Source organism: Bos taurus, chromosome 11 (assembly GCF_002263795.3).
Source record: "Bos taurus isolate L1 Dominette 01449 registration number 42190680 breed Hereford chromosome 11, ARS-UCD2.0, whole genome shotgun sequence".
In the NCBI taxonomy this organism is placed as follows: domain Eukaryota; kingdom Metazoa; phylum Chordata; class Mammalia; order Artiodactyla; family Bovidae; genus Bos; species Bos taurus.
Genome location: NC_037338.1, coordinates 71,260,472 through 71,281,689, shown reverse-complemented (window position 1 = coordinate 71,281,689; position 21,218 = coordinate 71,260,472). Strand labels below are relative to the sequence as shown.

The following is a 21,218-nucleotide window of genomic DNA, read 5'->3' as shown; positions in this document are numbered from 1 at the left end:
AACTCATACAGTGTATATCTTTCTATGTCTGATTTATTTGACTTAACATAATACCCTCCAGGTCCATCCACGTTGTTGCAAATGACAAAATTTAATTTTTTGTGGCTGAATAGTATCCCATTGTATATATACACCACATCTTCATTATCCACTCATCTATCAACTGACCCTTAGGTTGCTTTCATATCTTGGTTATTGTAAATAATACTAGTATGAACATTGCGTACACATAACTTTTCAAACTAGGGTCTTTATTTTCTTTGGAAAAGTACCCACAAGTGGAATTGCTGGATCTTATGGCAATGGCACCCCACTCTGGTACTCTTGCCTGGAAAATGCCATGGACAGAGGAGCCTGGTGGACTGCAGTCCATGGAGTCGCTAGGAGTCGGACACAACTGAGCGACTTCACTTTCACTTTTCACTTGCATGCATTGGAGAAGGAAATGGCAACCCACTCCAGTGTTCTTGCCTGGAGAATCTCAGGGACGGGGGAGCCTGGTGGGCTGTCATCTCTGGGGTCGCACAGAGTCGGACACGACTGAAGTGACTTAGCATAGCATAGCATAGCATGGTAGTTCTATTTTTAATTTTTTGAGGAACCTCCATACAGTTTTCCATAGTGGCTGTACCAATTTACATTCCTACCAGCAGTGCACAAGGATTCCCTTTTCTCTGCATCTTTGCCAATACTTGTTATTTTTGTTTGTTTGTTTGTTTTTGATAATAACCGTTCTAACAGATGTGAGATGATATCTCGTGGTTTTGATTTGCATTTGCCTAGTGAGCATCTTTGCATGTATCTGTTGGTCATCTGTATGTCTTCTTTGAAGAAATATCTACATATTCAGATCCTCTACCCATCTTTTAATCTGTTTTGTTTTTTGAGTTGTATGAGTTTTTGTATATTTTGGATATTAACCCCTTATCAGATATATAATTTGCAAATATTTTCTCTCACTCGATAGACTGCCTTTTTGTTTTGTTAGTGATTTCCTTTGCTGTGCAAAAGCTTTTAGTTTGATACGGTCCTATTTGTTTATTTTTGCTTTTGTTTCCCTTGCCTGCTGTGACTGATGTCAAAGGATGTACTTCATATGTTTTTTCCTAGGAGTTTCATAGTTTGAGGTCTTACATTTACATTTTTAATCCATTTTGAGTTTATTTTTATATATGGTGTGAGAAAGTAGTCCAGTAGGATTCTTCTGCATGTAGCTGTCTAGTTTTCCCAACATCATTTATTGAAGAGTCTTATCTTTTCTCCATCATATATTCTTGCATCCTTTGTCTTAGATTAACTGATCATGTAAGGGTGGGTTTATTTCTGGGCTCTCTATTTTGTTCCATAGATCTATGTGTCTGTTTTTGTACCAGTACTATACTGTTCTGATTACTATAACTTCATAGTATACTTTGAAATCAGGGAGAATGATACCTCCAGCTTTTTCTTCTTTCTCAAGACTGTTATGGCTATTTGAGGTCTTTTGTGTTTCCATACAGATTTTAGAATTATTTGTTCTAATTTTGTAAAAAATGCCATTAGACTTTGATAAGGATTCCATTGAATCTATATATTACCTTGGATGGTATGGTCATTTTCCCAATATTAATTCTTCCAATCTGTGAGCACAGTATGTCTTTTTATTTGTGTCATCTTCAATTTCTTTCATCAATGTCTTAGAATTTTTTTGAATACAGCTCTTTTACCTCCTTGGTTAGATTTATTCCTAGGTGTTTTATTCTCTTTGATGGAATTTTAAAATGTGATTGCTTTCTTAATTTCTCTTTTGATACCTCATTTTTAGAGTATAGAAATACAACACATTTATGTATATTAATTTTGTATCCTGCAACTTTACTGAATTTATTTAAGCTAATAATTTTTGGTGGTGTCTTTAGGATATCCTGAATATTCATTGGAAGGACTGATGCTGAAGCTGAAACTCCAATACTTTGGTCACCTGGTGCAAAGAACTGACTCATTGGAAAAGACCCTGATGCTGGGAAAGACTGAAGGCGGGAGGAGAAGGGGACAACAGAGGATGAGATGGTTGGATGGCATCACCGACTCAATAGGTATGAGTTTGAGTAAACTCTGGGAGTTGGTGGTGGACAGGGAGGCCTGGAGTGCTGCGATTCATGGGGTCGCAAAGAGTTGGACACGACTGAGCGACTGAACTGAACTTAGGATATCATGTCATTTGCAAACAGTGACAGTTTTATTTCCTCCTTTTCAATTTTGATTATTTTATATCTTTTTCTGTTTGATTACTGTGGCTAGGACTTCTAATACTATGTTGAATAAAAGTAGTGAGAGTGGACATCCTTGTTTTGTTCTTGATCTTAGAGGATATGCTTTCAGCTCTTCACTACTGAGTATGATGTTAGTGGTGGGGTTCTTATGCTGTGCTGTGCTCAGTCATATCTGACTCTTCATGACCCCATGTACTGTAGTCCACCAGGCTTCTCTGTCTGTGAAATTTTCCAGACAAAAGTTACCTGATCCTACTCCAAGAGATCTTCCCAACCCAGGTATTAAACCCGCATCTCTTGTGTCTCCTTCATTAGCAGGTGGATTCTTTGTTTTTCTAATTCCTTTAGGTGTAAGGTGAGATGGTTTATTTGAGATATTATTTGCTGTTGTAGGTCTGAATCACTATAAGCATCTCTCTTAGATTGCTTTTCCTACTTATCATAGATTTTGGATCATTGTGCTTCCATTTCCTCTTGTCTCCAGATTTTTTTAAATTTTCTTTTTTATATTTTCAGTGATCCATTGGTTGTTTAGTAGCATGTTGTTTAACCTCCACATGTTTGTGTGTTTTTTTTTGTAGTTTCTTTCTTATAGTTGATTTCTAATCTCACTTCATTGTGGTCAGAAAAGATGCTTGATTGATTTCAGTCTTCTTAAATTTATTGAGACTTGTTTTGTGGCCTAATAGGTGATCTTTCCTGGAGAACATTCAATGTGCACTTGAAAACAATATGTATTCTGCTGCTTTTGAATGAATATTTTATGTCAAAAGTCCTGTATGTATTTAATCTGTCTGATCTGTGTCATTTAAGATCAGAGTTTTCTTTGATTATCTGTCTGAATGATTTGTCTGTTGATGTCAATGGGATGTTAAAGTCCCCTAGTGTTACTGTCTTACTGTTAGTTACTTCCTTTATGTTTATTGATATTTGTTTTATGTGTTTAGATACTCCAGGGTTGGGTGTGTATATATTTATAACTGCTATGTTTTTTTGTTGGATTGATCACTCAATCATTATGTAATATTCTTCTTTGTCTTATTAGTCTTTGTCTTAAGTTCCATCTTGTATGATCGTATTGATAGTGCAGCTTTCTTTTTGCTTCCATTTGCATGGAATATCTTTTTTCATACTCTTACTTTCAGCTTGTGTGTACCTTTAGATCTGAAGTGAGTCTCTTATAGGCAGCGTATATATAAGTCTTTTTTTCTTTTTTAATTCCATCAGCCACTCTATGTGTTTTGATTGAAACATTTAGTTTATTTACATTTAAAGTAATTATTGATAGTTAGGTCCTTATTACCATTTTGTTAATTGCTTTCTGTTGTTTTTATAGTTCTTTGTTGTTCTTTTCTTCTTTTGCTCTCTTCTCTTGAGATTTGATGACTATCTTTAGTGTTATTTTTAATTTCCTTCTCTTTTTTGCATGTACATATTATAGATTTTTGGTTTGTGGTTGCCATGAGATTTATAATAGCTCTGTGTATAAAAGCCATATAACATATATACATGATTATTTTAAGTTGATCTCTTAAATTTGTACACATTCTAATAACCCTGCATTTTTATTCTCCTTGTCACATTTAATGTTTCTGATATCATATTTTACATATTTCTGTTTTGTGTATCCCTTAACTACTTATTGTGGATACACATGATTTTTACTACCTCTGTCTTCTAACATTCCTACTAGCTTTATAAGTGGTTGATCTGCTACTTTTACTATGTATTTACATTTGCCAATGGTATTTCAGTTTATATTCTTCAGTTCTGATTGATTCTTCTTTATATTTTCTAATTCTTTGTTAAACTTCACACTATGTTCATCCATTCTCCTGAATTCATGGAGCATCTTTATGATCATTAACTTGAACTCTTTATCAGATAGATTACTTATCTCCACTTTGCTTAGTTCTTCTTCTGGGATTTTATCTTGTTCCTTCATTGGGAACATATCCCTGTTACCTCATGTTGATTTTCTGTTTTTATTTGTATGTATTAGGTAAGTTGGTTGCATTTCACAATCTTGAATAAGTGGCCTTATGTAGGAAACATCCTCTGGGATCCAGCAGCATACTTCCTTTTGGTCACCAGAGTTACATGCTCTAGGGGTGCCTATGAGCTGCATGGATCCTCCTGTTGTAGCATGTTGACTACCATGGCACACTGGTAGCTGGGGCTAGCCACCATCCCTGTTGGCTGTCAGGCCCTACTTTGTATAGAGGCTGCTGGCTGCTACCTGGAGGGTAGCCTCAGGACTGGTGCCAAATGACTGGTGAGTGGTAAGACCCTGATGCTAATAGGCTAGAGAGTGGATTCCAAAATGGCACGTGCCAGCACCAGTGTATTTGGGATAGAATGAGCTCCCCAAAATGCTGCCACCAGCATCTTTGTCTTCAGCAGGAGTCCCATTTGCCTCCTGCCTCTCTGGGGAGGCCCTCTAAAATCAGCAAGTGGATTTGACCCCAAGCTCCTTTCAAATTACTGCCTCTGTGCTTGATCTCAGAGCAGGTGAGATTTTGTGCATCCTTTAAGAGTAGAGTCTGTTTCTTATAGTCCTCTGACTCTCCTGTGTGCAAGACGCCCTGACCTTCAACACCAGGTGTTCTGTGGATACATCTTCCCATTGCAGGACCCCTAGGGTTGAGGAGCCCCATGTATGGCTCAGGCCACTCATTCTTTGGGAGTAATCTCTGCAACCATGATTATCTCTCATTTGTGGGTCACCTACACAGGAGTAAGGGTCTTGACTACACTATATCTCTCCCTTCATACCTGTCTTTTGAAGTTTCTTCTTTACACCTTTAGTTGTGAAAAATCCTTCCTGCTAGTCTCGGTCATCCTCGTCACCCTGTAAACAGTTGTAATTCTGGTGTACCAGTCAGAGGAGGAGCTCAGGGTCTTCCTATTCTGCAGTCTTAACCATAAACCCAAATCTGCATCTTTAGCTAAAACAAAGTCGCCAGCAGGCATTTGGACTGTTAATTTTCTTGAAAACTTTGACTTCCCCAAGGAAAACTACTCATTGGTCTTCCCTGGTAGCTCAGACAGTAAAGAATTCACCTGCCATACAGGAGACCCAGGTTTGATCCCTGGGTCAGGAAGATCCCCGGAGGAGGAAATGGCAACTCATTCTAGTATTATTGCCTTGGAAATCCCATGGACAGAGGAACCTGGTGGGCTGCAGTCCATAGGGTCGCAAAGAGTCAGACGCGACTGAGCGACTAAGCACACACAAAGGAAACTACTCAGGAAGTGTGGAATACAAACTAGAATAGGGGTCAGAAGCTACTGGCTCAGTTTCGGCTCTTGCATTTATTAGCCCCTGCAACCTTGGATAATAAACTCACGGGGGAGAAACCCAATTTCTCCATCTGTAAATAGCAGTGATTCATATTCAACCCAAGAAGGTTAAAAGAGGAAGGGTTTATGAAAGCACCTAGCAACATGCAATAAAGGAGTCATCTTGCTCAAGTTCAGATCCTGGATCTATTGTACTAGCTATGTGACTTCAGGCAAGTTACTTAGCTACTCCGCCTCAATTTCTGGGTAAACAGACATAATAATAATAATAATAATACCCACCTCATAGATTTTATATCAGTCAGAGTTTAGTGCAGAAAACAGCAGAGAAACAGTTTCTGCCTTCCTTCTGTATTCCAAAATTCCTTCTAATTGGTGGAACCTATTTCATATCCAGAGCCTCAGCTGCAAGCTCCTTTCCAGCCTCTGCAGTAGGAAGTACACAGAAGGAGGATGCTGTGGGGGCTGAGGAAGTCAATGCACACATACCTCCCGAGTTCCCATGAGGATGAAGTGAAATGATGTGTATGAGGGCTTGGTAAGGGTTCAGTAAACACTAGCCACGGTTACTTTCAGCACACAGATAATGCTTGAAATATATTTCTTTATTCATTTGTAATAGATCAGAATATAATCTACTCTGTCTACACAAAGAGCAACTCTCTACTTCCATGTATTATGGACCCAGGTTTTCCCACAGCAAACTGAAGGTCTGAGTTTCCCTATTTCAATCAATATTATTCAGGCTTTAGACACTGGTGTCTACTGTGGACCGTTGCTGCCCTTCTTTGAGAAAACTACGGAATGATTTGAGATAATGTGTGTAGAATGTAAAATGTTCTCAATATCTTTGGAGGATACTTAAGAAACTATGACAGTAGTTTCAATGGTGTATGCAGAGCTGGGGGTGGGGACTGGTTGCATGGGGAAAAGAAGGGGGAGATTTGCATTTCACTTTCAGTGAGAAGAGTTGACATTGTCTGGTTCCTTTGAATTTTGTGATATGTTTATATATTACCTATTTCAAAAATTATAGAAAAGGTAAATCTTTGAAGCATTTTCTGATTTATTATTGGCATTCCACTTCAGAACAAAGCCATCCTAGGATCAAGCTACTTGAGTCATAGCATCCTGGTTTTTAATGCCCATTTAGGGCACTCATCACAAATCAGCTGCCTGCAGTACAGGAGACCAGGGTTCAATCCGTGGGTATGGAAGATCCCCTGGAGAAGGAAAAGGCAACCCACTCCAGTGTTCTTGCCTGGAGAATTCCATGGACAGCTAGGCTACAGTCCATGGGGTCACAAAGAGCTGGGCACAACTAAGAGACTAACACATGCACTCATCAAAAATCAGGGTGGGTAGAAATGGATTATTTACAGAAGTTCCAGTGTGAAAGGCAAAAAGCAGTGTATAATTCTGCCCCAACTCCAGTTCTTTTTTTTATGATTTATAAAAAACCCATTTTACTTCCAATAAACGCTCTTATTTTCCAGAGGTTTTAACTTCTAATACATTTAAGGATAGTCTTATTATGGATAAAGATAGTGAAAATTTATCAACGTAAAATGACATCCTTTAGAATTTTCACGCCTTTAGAATTTACCAGGACTACTCATGCTCTTGCCAGTGTGTTTTTATTGACATCATATTTATTCTGTCTTGATCATCTTTTTCTGAATCTATGAAGGCATCTAGAATATACCACTGTGGCATAAAGATTATTTTGAGCTGAAGATGTCTAAGAAACAACAGAGGTTAAAAAAAAAAACTCCATCTGAACCGCCTCCCATCCCCACTCTCTGCCTAAAAGCAGACACTTCAAAAAGAATTCAAATGCCTCAAATCCTTTTTAAGGAAGATTTTCAGATGAGAAATTGCATTAAACAGGCATTGTCACAAGATTATCATAACTCCCATCTATTTTCCTAAAGGTCCATTTTGTCTTCCCTAAAAGTCATTTGTATGACTGTTAAGTATCCTTTCCCCCCTCCTCTTCCCCTATTAAGATGGTATATAAACTAAATTCTAGCCATTTCTTTTTTTTTTTAATTTCAAGTTTATATTTTTTTATTTTATTTTTTAACTTTACAATATTGTATTGGTTTTGCCATATATCAACATGAATCCGCCACAGGTATACACGTGTTTCCCATCCTGCACCCTCCTCCCTCCTCCCTCCCTGTACCATCCCTCTGGGTCGTCCCAGTGCACCAACTCCAGTTCTTGTGAAACGGTGTCTAAACAATCTGCTCCAGCCCTTAGGTAAGCCCGAAAGGGTACTTGTGTTCTCCAATTCGATGGCCAGGTACCTTCCAGCAGGTCACTGAGGACTAGCTGCTTCTAGTAGGCAGCTCCTGCAAGGAGAATAGCTCAGCATAAACCACACCATTGTGCTTCTGTTTTTTTCCCCCCTCTTTGGTCAGTTTCTTCAGTCTGCAGATAATAGTAAAGGAACATATTTAACAGATTACATAATTCAGGAAATGGGGAAGGGATACGGATTATGCAGCTAGTTCCTTGCCATAACTCGGGCACTTAGGTAATCTTGGGTGAAAGGTATCAAGGAGCTGAGGTGGAAGGGTCAAAGGAACAGACCTGGTCATGGGGCAGACTCCAGAGGCTCAGTGGCTGTAGAAAGAAGTTTCTGGCTTAATCCCAGGGTGAATTAAGGCCTGTGATCAATGAAATTACCAAGACAGTAGCTGTCATCATGGAGAGGTATTTCTCCAAGTGGCAGGATACTCAAGGAAACAATTTCATCTGAGAAGACAGACACCATCTTCCTGATGAAAGTCTGGGATCTGCCAGTGCATTCTGCCACTGCCTCCTTGATTTGTGTACAGCTGCTAGCATAACTGACGCCATCTTTGACCCTTACAGTTTCTCCTGTCCTTTGGCTGACCCTACCCAGGACTGTGCTGTGCATGAATCACTCTTCTGTCATCAAGGGCTTTGTAGTTAATAGATATTGCTTAATAATGATTAGGACTGAGTAGCCACTGTGCTCTGTTAGTCCCCAAACAATGATAAAGACCTTTGGTGACATATTCCTGGAGCTCATGTGACTTGTTACCCATCATAGGAATGTGTGCCCCATTTCCAAGCTCCTACCCCAACACCTTTCAGTCTTTTTGCAGTCCTTGCATCTCCATTGGACTGCAAGGGGATCCAACCAGTCCATCCTAAAGGAAATCAGTCTGTATATTTATTGGAAGGCTGATGCTGAAGCTGAAGCTCCAATACTTTGGCCACCTGATGTGAAGAACTGACTCATTGGAAAAGACCCTGATGCTGGGAAAGATTGAGGATGAGAGGAGAAGGTGGTAACAGGGGATAAGATAGTTGGATGGTGTCACTGACGCGATGGACATGAGTTTGAGTAGGCTCTGGGAGTTGGTGATAGACAGGGAAGCCTGGTGTGCTGCAGTCCATGGGGTCGCAAAAAGTCAGACACAACTGAGCAACTGAACTGAACTGAACCCCTACACCCCAGGTCAACTATAAAGTTGTCCCAGTGGTGCTTTGGCAGCACAGAGTGTAGCTGCAAGTGATTCTAGATCATTGCCTGCCTGATCAGATCCCACCCTGTGAGTAGGTTACCCTGCAACAAACTGATCCATGGATTATATGGAGCTGCTGCTGCTGCTGCTGCTAAGTTACTTCAGCCATGTCCGACTCTGTGCGACCCCATAGATGGCAGCCCACCTCAATTTTCAGTCTCCAGATGCTGTATCAGTTTGGTGGGCACTTTTGTTCTCTCTGTCCTCCAACAACTGGGAACAGAGCCCATCAAAGTTTGGTCCAGGAGGTTGGCTTTTATTCACCAATTTCACATCATAAATCAGCACATGCACACATATTATATGTGGACTTACCCATTATTGAAACTAAACTTTAAAGAAATAGTTTGTAGTAAGTTGTGATGCACTCTTTTTTTTTTTTTTTTAATGCTGGTCACAACCAATCAAATTGATTTCATAACCCACCAATGGGTTCCAACCAGTAGTTTGGAAAACACCACCCTAACCACATAAGCTAATCAGTTCTGGGTCTCTCTGTTCTCAAGGGTGGGGAGCCACACAAGATCCCAAGAGTCTCTTACACAACATATTATCTCAGTATATCTATCCATCCCCCACTATTTGCATATACAAACTTCAGAGTGCACTTATGTAAATGCACACTTTGTTCTCCTTGACCTAACCTCAAATAGCCTCACTCTCCTGACAGTGGAGCCACAGTGCTGAGTTCACCTCTTTATTCCTTGCTTCTGTCCTTTGAACCCAGCACTCCGCCTTTTCCACTCAATCCCCATGGGAGGTCCCGGAAGGTAAAATATTTGAGTCACAGAATGTCAAGGATGAAAGAGACCTTAAGAATCATGTAATACAACCACCTCTTTGATGTGTCTTGGTAGTCTCTGGTCTCTGCTTGCATTCCTCTAAGGACAGCAAGCTCAGTACTGCCAGGGACAGCCTCTTCCCTCCTCGGACAATATTAGTTAAACCAAAATCTGTTTACCTATGCTTCCATTTATTACTTTTTGTGTCAAAATTAGACTTCTTGGAACAGTGCCTGGCACAGAATGATAAATATTTGTTACTAGTATGAAAAACCTAGACAGTATGCTAAAAAGGAAAGACATCACTTTGCTGACAAATGTCCGTATAGTCAAGGCTATGGTCTTTCCAGTAGTCATGAACGGTTGTGAGAGCTGGACCATAAAGAAGGCAGAGCACCGAAGAATTGATGCTTTCGAACTGTGGTGCTGGAGAAGATTCTTGAGAGTCCCTTGGACTGCAAGGAGATCAAGCCAGTCCTTCTCAAAGGAAATCAACACTGAACACTCTTTGAAAGGACTGACGCTGAAGCTGATGCTCCAATACTTTGGTCACCTGATGCAAACAGCCGACTCATTGGAAAAGACCCTGATGCTGGGAAAAATTGAGGGCAGAAGGAGAAGAGGGTGACAGAAATTGAGATGGCTAGATGGCATCAATGATACAATGGACATGAACTTGGGCAAACTCTGGGAGATGGTGAGGGACAGAGAAACCTGGTGTGTGGCAGTCCACGGGGTTGTGAAGAGTCAGACCTCACTAGACAAATGAACAACAGTGCAACTAGCAGTGGTTGTGTTAGTGCTATAAATAGTAATAACTAATCTCTAACCCTTTTCTCACACAGCTGCTCTTCACGTGTTCAAAGGAAGGCATTGTGTTGCCCGAGTCTTGTCTTTTCTCTGCTAAACACCCACAATTCCGTCCGTCCTTGCTGTAGTGTGCTTTCCTGTGCTTTCCCATCCAGTTCACTGTCCTCCCGATGCAGGTGGGTCTCTGACAGGTTGATGAAGTGAAGTGAAGTCGCTCAGTCGAGTCCGACTCTTTGCGACCCCATGGATTGTAGCCCACCAGGCTCCTCCATCCCTGGGATTCTCCAGGCAAGAACACTGGAGTGGGTTGCCATTTCCTTCTCCAGGGGATCTTCCCAACCCAGGGATCGAACCCAGGTCTCCTGCATTGCAAGCAGACGCTTTAACCTCTGAGCCAGGTTGATACTTCCTCTGAAAACACCAGCCTTCAGAATTAGCCCCAGGCTTCCCCAGTGGCTAAGAATCTGCCTGCCAATGCAGGAGACACGCAGGAGATGTGGAGGAGTCTGATGGGCTACAGTCCATGGACGGAGGAGTCTGGTGGGCTACAGTCCATGGGGTCGCAGAGTTGGACACGACTGCACACGCAGGCACTCCCCGTGTGGGGCACCAGGGCAGAGAACAGAGACTTGCACCTCCTGTGACCTGAGACCTTGGTGGCTAATTATGCTGCCCAGGATTAATTAATAGCCCACATCAGAGCAGAGAGAGCCCTGCACCCACAAATAATGGAAGAATGGGAGAGATGGCATCCCTCCCTCCAGAGCACATTCCCCTGGGGGAAATGTACCAGCTGCTGTCCTGGAAGGAATGAGGCCTGCAGGCATGTAGTGAGCCCACCCAGGAAGAATTAAACATCCCATGGCTGCCCCAGGGAGTCTCAGTGTGGTCCAGCGGTGGGGCTGTGATGATCTTGGGAGGAAGCACTTACCCTGCTCCAGCCAGTTATCACCATGCAGGAATGTAGGCCCTTGTGTTTCAGGATCATCCACCTTTTCTAAAAAGCCAGAAATATGAAGCTTTAAAATAGAATCATCCCACTTGAAAAAGTCAGCTAGTTCCAATTTTTTCCCCCCAAATATGGTGTGAGGCAAAAATGTCCAGGCTAGACCAAATGGTGTGACCTCAGCTCTCCTATTAGACTTCTGTTCTCTATCTGCAGAGCAGAGGGCTTTGGAGGGTGAGGCTGGGACTCAGTGGAGCCTGATGACTTCCAGGCTGGAGCCACCCTCCTCTTGCTTCAGTCTCTCCAGACAGTTTTCGAGCCACGTGGCAGCCAGGGCCAAACTTGGAAAAACAGCTCTGTTATCTGAGCAGCCCGAGGGAGCTTGCCTGAGTCTCACACGAGTGTTTTCTGGGCAGGTGGAGAGGGCAATTAAGCCTGCCATATGGGGTGGAGGAAGGTTTTAAATGGAATCCACCCTCTCCTCCTGCAAGAGGCGGAAACACTGCCACCTAGTCAACATCACCTGCTCCGTGGGGCTGGGAATCAGGCTTTCCTCGGCCCCTGGCTTCCTGAGTGACCTCATCTCTCCTTCCTCGTGACTGCGAAGTAATGAACATAAAAATGCTTTTGTGTGTTTTCAGGTATAAAGCATGCAAGACAGGGCCAAAATGTAATCGGTTTTCCTAAAATTTTTTATTCATTATGGGATCCACAGAACTATAGATTTTTAGGGCAAAAGGGAGCCTTTCAACTGGTGAGCTGGCCAGATGGGATAAACTGAGGCAGAGCATCATTTGCCTAAAGTCTTGCTGTTGGTTCACTAGTTCCTTTATTTCATGTCATCCTCCCTGTGATTTGAAAAAATGAACCCCAGTTTCCCCTCACCCGATCCCACCACTCACAGCTGGTCTGGTTAACTCACCTTTGCCATAGTATCATATCTTGTGCAGAGTATAAAATTTGGATAAAATATAAATAAATTTTAAGATATAATTTTATTTTAAAAAGTTAGTAAAATAATTAATAAAGCCTTTATTTATACGTAACACATGAAATAATGAGAGTCCCCAAAAGTTTTAAAAATTCTTCACCGATTGCATGATTTGAAACCTGGCAGGCCAAGTGAATGATAAACTGTTAATCCTACTACCATATGGAGCTACGGCTTCAGTGAGTAAACAAAAACTACTACCGGACACTGGCAGAATTGGTTTTAATTTGCATGAGCTTCAAAATGTGCAGGTTTCCAAAAGTCATGTTTCACGTACAATGAAGTGCCTGGTACTCCATTGAACAGGTTTTATTGTTTTCCCGATTGATGAAGCCTGCTCTGATCTGAGAGCTCTTGGTGATGAGGGAGACATTGTTGGCTCCCTTCCCAACAGCTATTCCTGCTTTTTATCTTGTGAGTAGAATCCCACTTTTGCTTAGATATTGATCAACAATATGTTCAAAGAAGGTGGTACCAACCCTAAGAGATGAGTCATGCTTGCTCTAGGCCAGACATGGTAATACCATCTCCCTTGCCAATGACTGATCCAGTTCTGCCCCTGAGGAGGAGTCAGCTGGAGACCTCTGGGAATGATTTCCTCTGACAAAAACCAGACATACACCAAAAGAGCCACGTTTCTGTCCTGCCTTTGGACATTGTTATACAAACATGAGATGCTTGGAGATGTGGCAGCTATTTTGCAACCATGAGGGAAAGCAAAAGAGACTTGCAGAGAACTATATGCCAGGCTGAAACATGTGTTTTATGGTAAAAATAAAGGGACAGGTAAGAAAAGGGAATAGACACAGAAATGTGAGGCATATAGGGCTGAGGCCCTATATGCCTCCCAGCAAGTCAGGACCAAAGCTGAGGTGACACTGGGCTCCCCCTCTTAGCCCTGGAAAGAAAGGAGCTCTTTTTCCTGCACCAGGGATTTGAAAGAAACATATGTAACTGGAGTGGGAGTGAAGGGTTCTCAGAAGGTGTGGGAGACCCAGAGTGTCCTGTGCACCCTGAGGGGAGTGTGTGGAACACTCCTGCATGTGTCACACGCAAGGGGGCTCCAGAGAGAACATGAGAGGGTCCTTGTGCCCCATACTTATGTATGGAGTTGTGTGACAGTGTGGAAAATCTTCTCCCCTGGAAATGAAGCTATTCATCAATTCACTCAGTCATTTTATTAATTTACTGACTTTGGGTCATACTCGGTATTGCTTCTTTGTGGGATGCAAAAAAGGAGAACATAGCTTTGCTGCCTTTTTGACATTTGCTATCCTGCACAGAGAGACAGATTATGCTTGCAAATTCAGAACCAAAAATAGGAAAAATCAAATAGCAGGTGAAGAGCCCAGGCAACCAGGGCTTGAAGGTTGCCCTGGGGAATGGTCTCTGGGACCTGGGTAGTCAGGAAGGGCTTTGTGGTGGTAAGGACAAGAAGAGGAAGGAATCTGATGATGCAGGTTTGGGACCTGGAAGACAGGGAGAATGGAGATTCACAGAGTTTGGGGTGTCAGAAGGAGGCTTCATCTTATTTCTTGGCATCAGTGGGAGAAGTTTAAATTCTAGATCTTAATCTACATTCTAATTTGTGGTTTCATTCATGTCAATACATTTTCACTGAGCAACTGCTGTGTGCCAGCATGTGCTGGCAACTGGGGCCAAAGACAGGCAGATCCCTCCAGGAGCTCTTTGTCTATGATAAGACAGTCAAAGACAGGGGTGAAGCGCTGTTCCAGGAGAGACACAGGATGCCACCAGGCCTGGCCAGAGAAGGGACACCAAGGGGGGCAGAGGGGATGGCAAGGTGGTTTTTCAGGGGCACAGATGGAAATTTGTCTTGGGGCTCCAGGGAATCCGCTAGGCTAGGGGTTGGGCTGCCAGTCTGCTGATGAACCCATCCCCACCTTACGGTTCAGTCCCTAAGGCCAAGAGCTCACCATGTCTCTTTGTGCGGGTGGTACCCCTGGTCCATCTGATTGTTTTGGTCTCTAAACCCAGTTGTTGTTCAGTTGTTAAGTCGTGTCCGACTTTGCAGCCCCATAAACTGTAGCAAACCAGGCTTCCCTATCCTTCACTATCTCCCTGAGTTTGCTCAAATTTATATCCATTGAGTCAGTGATACCATCCAACCATCTCATCCTCTGTTGTCCCCTTCTCTTGCCCTCAGTCTTTCCCAGCATCAGGGTCTTTTTCAATGAGTCAGTTCTTTGAATCAGGGGCCAAAATATTGGAGCTTTGACTTCAGCACCAGTCCTTCCAATGAATACTCAGGTTTGATTTCCTTTAGGATTGACTTGTTTGATCTTGCTGTCCAAGGGACTCTCAAGAGTTTTCTTGAACACCACAGTTTGAAAGCATCAATTCTTTGGTGCTCAGCCTCCTTTATGGTTCAACTGTCACATCCATATATGACTACTGGGAAAACCATAGCTTTGACTATATGGACCTTTGTCAGCAAAGTGATACCTCTGCTTTTAGGAAGGAGGTTGAACAAGGAAAGACTCTGCTTTGCCACATTGGGCAGATTCTCTTTGCCTTGAGTTATATGGATGTCTGTAAGTTGACACCTGTTGTGCTGGGGTGAGGAAGTGCAGTGCAGACCCGTCCTGCACACATAGATCTCCGTAGGCAGAGCTTGAAGACTGCTGGGAGGAGATGGGCAGCTGTGAGCTGCCTCGAGGACCTGCTTCCAGCTCATGGAGCGGGGACCATCAACACTAACATTTCTACTGAAAGTGACTGCGTCTGAAGTCACCTGGTGGGAGACAGCACCAGGGGCCTTGGGAAGGAAACCCCTCGAGTGTGGTGCTCCATTGGCTCAGTGTAAAGACACGAGGCCATGTGGAGTGCCCAAGCTGGTGAGGCAGGAGCCCGGAGTGGGGGGACACAGCTTCTCCTTTGGCCCTTGTTAGGGGTCTTTTCTGCTCAACGAGGCCTATTCCTGCCCAAGGTCACTGTGTTGGAGGGACAGGAGAAACGGGGAGGTGGTAAAAGTAGTCCAGTGCCTTGGGATGCGGTGTAAGACCAGATGGGGAGGTAATTTGGGGATGAAAAGGCAGCCACTGGCCTCTGTTGGTTTGGGGGCATCTCCAACCACAGGAAGTATTTGTCCTTCCCAGATTGGGTCCTTACTGGTCCATCCTCATTTCCACTCAACAAATACCTTCTGTGTAGGACCCACAGGGGCACAGAAGCAGTTTCTGTTTTAGGGAAGTCTGTCACCTGTAATAGAGGGCCAATTTGGGTGAGACCCCAAATGTGCCAGAGCTTCAAAGCAGGGTGAAGTCACAGCTGGTAGGAGGGGAATGGGAACAAGCTTTCCTGAGCCTCTGCCAGGAACCAAGTGCTGCCCTGAGCACTTCGCACACCTGGCCTCCTTTCATCCTTGCTTCACTGAGGGATGGATCAGCGCTTGCTTTTACAGATTGGAAAACAGGCTCAGGAGACATGAAGTAACTTGCCCAGGGGCAAAGAGCTTCAAAGTGGCCAAGCAGAGATTAAGGTCAGAGGTCTCTGGCTCTAAAGTGCATAGTCATGTACATTTGCTTGGTTGCCAGATGAGACAGATGGAGTTTGAGATGAATCCAGGGGGGAAGGAATTTGTTAGATGGAAAGAGGAGGAAGGTAGTTCAGGCTGAAGTTACAGCCTGAAAAGAGGTGTGGAGGCAGCCTGGTACCAGTGATGTGTGGTTTGCTCAAAGGGAGTCTTTCAGGGCAAGAGAGGAAGGGAAGGTTTCGACTCATCATGGAGGGTATTGAGGGCCCCGGCCAGGGGCCAGAGGAATCCCTAGTGGAGGGAAGAGCCTCAGTGATGGAGAGAAGTAATGACAGAGAAGGCTGAGGGCTTTTTGCCCCTCCTTGTTCCTCCTGTTCCTCCAACACAGTGACCTTGGGCAGGAATATGCCTGGCTGAGCAGAGAAGACCCTTAACAAGGAAGGGTTGTTAAGAACCTTGGTTGAGGAGGAAGGAGGGCAGCTGGGCATGTGGGCTGAGGGGAGGGGACAATGGAAGAGGTTGCTTCCGTTGTGTGGGCAGTGGAGCTTCTTGGAGAAGAGAGCCCAGAGCACTGCTGTCTTGGCCTGGAGGTACAGTGGGGAGACACCAGGAAGGAGCCTAGCAGCACCCACCACCCTGGGGAGGAGAACAAGAGGCCCGGCACGAGGCAGGTGAGCAGACGGAGGAAAGGCTTGTGAATGGTCAAGGTGAGAAAGGACCCCCCCTGTTGGCTGGAGTGGGGGCATGAGGAAGGGCCAGGGTCTGGTGACAGCCACAGTCAGTTCTCCAATATTCTGCCACAGCTCTGGCTGTGACATGCCATGAGTCTGTGAGTTCATGTATCTTGGTCAGGGCTGAAGTCACTCTTTGGGGGCAGGTCCCTATGGGGTGATACCTGTGTTCACAGGTCCCATGAGGCATTTGACCCATGGTGCTGGCTCTGCCCTGGAGCAAGGTCTGTGCCCTGGACCCAGACGGAAGCAGCCATGCACACATGTCCCCATCTCTGGGGATCCCCGCCCTGCCAGACCTGTCAGCCAACCTTTTATCAGTCTGCTCATGGCTCTCCTCTATGCCTTTGCCCAAGTTCTTCCGATGTGTGCTCATTGGGTCAAGGTTTGCCTACTCCAAGCAGCTTGCCCACAGGGACCCAGCCCTTATTTTCTGCTCGGTGGTTCGGTGTCCACCTACATGCTCTTTCCTTGAATTTACACAGTCTCTAGGCTTTATTTTTGTGTATGTTCACTGTGCTCCCCAAAGAGATGATAAGATCATTGAGGGTAGGGATCACATCTTAGATCTTTTCTGTCTCCCTCATAATACCTAAACTTGACTCATGGAAGGCCCAGCACTCACGGAATGCCAGATGAATGGGAATTCCCTTCCACTCACATGTAGGTCCTGCACCTCTAGGAATGTAACCCTAAAACATACCCAGAGGATGCAGTAAGATGCAGGTGGGGAGTAGGGCCAGGCAGGAGCCGAGGCATGCCTCCATCATGATGTTTCTCTGGAGTGATGCTCAGCTGGGAGGGACCTTGTTGATGATCCAAACTTCTTCCTCCACTGACTGGTAAACAGAAGTCTCAGGTGGAGGCATAGTTCCCCCAGGGGCACAGAGCTGCACTGAGACTCAAGGCACACCATGAAGACCAGCAACAACTCCCTCTGCTAGAACCCAATTTCCCAGGTCTCAGATCCTTGGCTTCTCAGCACCATCCCCAGGCTTCTCTCTGACACAAACCTTTTACTTCTCTGGCCAGTTTTTCTCTGGCTAATCTTTAAATAACTGGAAGTCTAATGATTAGGATTGGGATGCAGTCCTTGGAGTTTTCTCTTTTCTCCCTCCATCCTCTCTCCGTAGGCAGACTCATCCCACATCCAGAATGGCCATCTGACTCCCACATGACTCTGGTTCAGAATTCTCTGCAGAGTTTTCAATCCATTCATCTGCTGCCCTTCTGGCATCTCCTGAGTATCCAAAGTGACACTTCTGAAGACTTCTGAAGTCATCCCTCAGCATTCTTCCAAACCTTCCTCCCTGCCCCATAGTCCCTATTCAGCGTGTGAACCACTGTCTGGGCCAGTGCACAGGCCAGAAATGGAGACAGTTTTCCTCCCCTCTTGTGCATAATCTGTAGGTATGACTTCCTGAGCATCTCTACATCCCCACTACTGTCAGCCTGCTTCAGACCTCCTCCACCTCCTGCCCAAAGGCTGACAGCCTCCTGACTGGGCTCCCTATGGTCCCTAGTCCACTCAGCCATCAGTCCACTTTTAAAAACATTAGGTAGATTCTGTCACTTACCCATTTCAATCCTTCATTGGCTCCTGGTCTCTCTTGGGATAAAGGCCCAGGTGTGACTGAGGCCTGTGAGGTTTGAATAGCCCCTCCAATCTCCCCTGCCTCCGTCTCCCTTCTCTCCGCATTGCAGTCACCCAGGCTTTTCCCAGGATCCTGCTAATCATAGAGTCTTGAAATGAGCCCAGGAAAGATCCCCTGGCCACACGTTTCCATATTCTTATCTTACATGCATTTGTAAAATGAATTCATGTTTCCCTCTCTAGCTGCCTAGAATCTAAGCTCCATGAGGCCAGGGGCCTCCCAGGGCACACAGAAGTAGCTCAGGAAGCACGTGTTGGCTCTTAGGTCTCTCAGGGATGATGTGCCTGGGTTCCGGTCACCGAGCTGTGGGCAGATGTGTGCCGTCTTGTGCCGGGTAAGGTGTGAGCACCTGGGCTGGCACTGGGGGCAGTGGGCTGGGGGACAGGGGATGTAGAGAGGGCTTGGAGTACAAGATCCAGGGAGGTGATGGTCACAGGGAAAAAGGCATTCTGACCAAGGGACTTGGCTTTGAATTTGGGGAAGAATTGCTTTGCTTCCTGGCAATATGTGATGGGAGGAAGGAGAATCCTCTTGATCACAAGGTGGGCAGTTCTTGTTTTCTCTTTAAATCATTAGCACACACTGGAGACTCATGAGGTGATTTAGGGTCCAGAATTAATAGAACTCGGCAATGAATGATACATTGGGGCTGAGGAGATAAAGTTTTTAAGAATATTTCTTGGGTCTGTCTACAACCACTGTTGCCATTTGCTGTAGGAATGCAAATGAATGTGGGAAAATCATATGTTCAGTTCTCAGTTTCTTGAGTTTGAGGTCCCATAAAACATCACAGTGGAGATGCTGAGTCAATGAATCTTCATGGGATTTGAAGGTTGGAAGAGAGGACTGGCTGGGAATTGAAATGTGGGAGTTACCAATGCATAGATTTTAAATGAAGCCATGAGTTGGGGAGGAGGTGTACGTGAGATCACCTTAGGAGACAAGGAAAGAGACAGAGGGGGGTCCAGGCCAGCATCCTGAGAAGCCGGCAAAGGAAGCTGAAAAAGAACAGCTGGAGAGAAGAAACCAGGAAACTGAAGCATCGGGGTTGTTTTCTGAGAAGAGGGGTAGCAGTCAGGGAAGGAACAAACTGGAATGAACAAAAGCAAGGCAGTGCTGTGTCTAGGGTTTTGAGGACAGGCCTTTGGGGCAGAAGAATCAGTATTAAAAACCGGGCCTCATCATCTGTATTCTGTGTGATCTTGGGCAGATTTCTAACCTTTCTGTGGTTTATCAGAGTCTGTTTTCAGATATGTTACAGTATGAAAATGGACAAGGCTTAGAATGGAGAAAATCAGGAATTTGAAAATTCCTTTTTCTCAGGCTTTCTGTTTGGGTTATAACCAATTATAAACCCTCCAGTTATAAACAAGGTCCTTCTAGAATCAGAGAAATAAGAACAGGCTGGCCTGCCTCTGTCAACAGTGCCCTGAAGAGAGGCACACAGGTGCTCCCTGGAAAACAGAGTTTGCGGTGACAAAGTTCCTTGGAGCTAAGCCTGATCTAGGCCTGTCTGTCCTGGGGGCTGGAACTCACCACCGATCTGCCCAGCAGGGCCCCTGCATCAGCGCCCTGGGACGGGGAGGGACCCCACCCACTCCCAGGCCACTCACACAGCCCTCAACCCGGGTGATGCTCATCAAAGGCAAACAGGGAGCCAGCCAAGCGGACACACTCGTGTATCATCATTATTACCAAAGCTATTAACACTGAGCACGGTGTGTGTGTGGGTGGCTGACGGCCCAGCCCCACAACAAGCTGGTGTTGCCAGACTGCAGCCATCCCCTGTCCCACAGCCAAAGGCCCAGAGGCCCCCTCCTGGATCAGCAGCGTGGATCAAAGACGCTGACAGCCGGTAAGCTGCCCTGATTCGGTGGTAGACAGGCTCTCTTCCCGCTCTGGCTCCGTGGTCTGGGAGACACCCTCCTGGCTGGAGGTCTGCTCTGAACACAGGCCAGGGAGGCATGTGGGGTCAGGCCATGATGGCTGGGGCTGCGGGAGCCAGGAGCCTCGCAGCATGGCCTTACACATGTGAGATTCCTAGGAAAGACCAGGAGACTTTGGTTATACCCTTTAGATTTGAAGGATAGATCATAACTCTCCAAGGATGCAAAAAGGATCAAATAAAAGAAAGCTTAGCCACATAGCACAAGTCTGTGTGTCCCCCCAGCCCCACCCCACAGTGGGCAGAGTATTCTCACCACCACTTCTCTCCCCCAGGGCATTCCCTGACCTGTGCCCTGGGGACCTTGGGTCTAGAAGCTCCAGAGAAGAGCTTCTCCTGTGTTCTAGTGCCTACTGGCTATGTTGGCCAGCCTGTCTCCACAGAAAGCCCCTTCCCAGAAAGCCCAGAGGTGTGGGCCCTGGGTTTTAGTTGGTATCTGCTAGTGTGAGGTCTGTGCCGAGTCTCTCTGCCTTGAACTTGGCCATTCCTGGGCTGTGGTAGACAGGGCAAGTGCCCTGGGTTCTACCCTGAGTAGCTGAGCGACTGGGCAAATTCCTAATCCTCTTTGGGTTTTCATTTCTTATTGGTAAAACTGGCCTAAAATTTCCATTGCTGCAAGTGTTCTGGGGTGACTCAGCCCTGCAAGATGAGTGGGAAAGAGCCCTGGACTTGAAACAGGGCCTACAAGCCCTAGCTCACAGTCACAGCCTGGCCCTCTACTTTCTTTGCCTCACTCTTCACTGT

The 21,218-nt window shown here is 45.0% G+C and overlaps 1 protein-coding gene across 1 annotated transcript in view; it reads left to right on the top strand.

Moving 5' to 3' along the window:
• The first annotated feature begins 390 nt into the window (after positions 1-390).
• The window catches only part of PLB1 (phospholipase B1), a 151,736-nt gene continuing 130,908 nt past the window's right edge, over positions 391-21,218 (top strand). The window contains exon 1 of the mRNA XM_015473561.2: positions 391-2,075. The gene's annotated coding sequence lies outside the window, so the exon portion shown is untranslated. The remainder of the gene's footprint in view (positions 2,076-21,218) is intronic.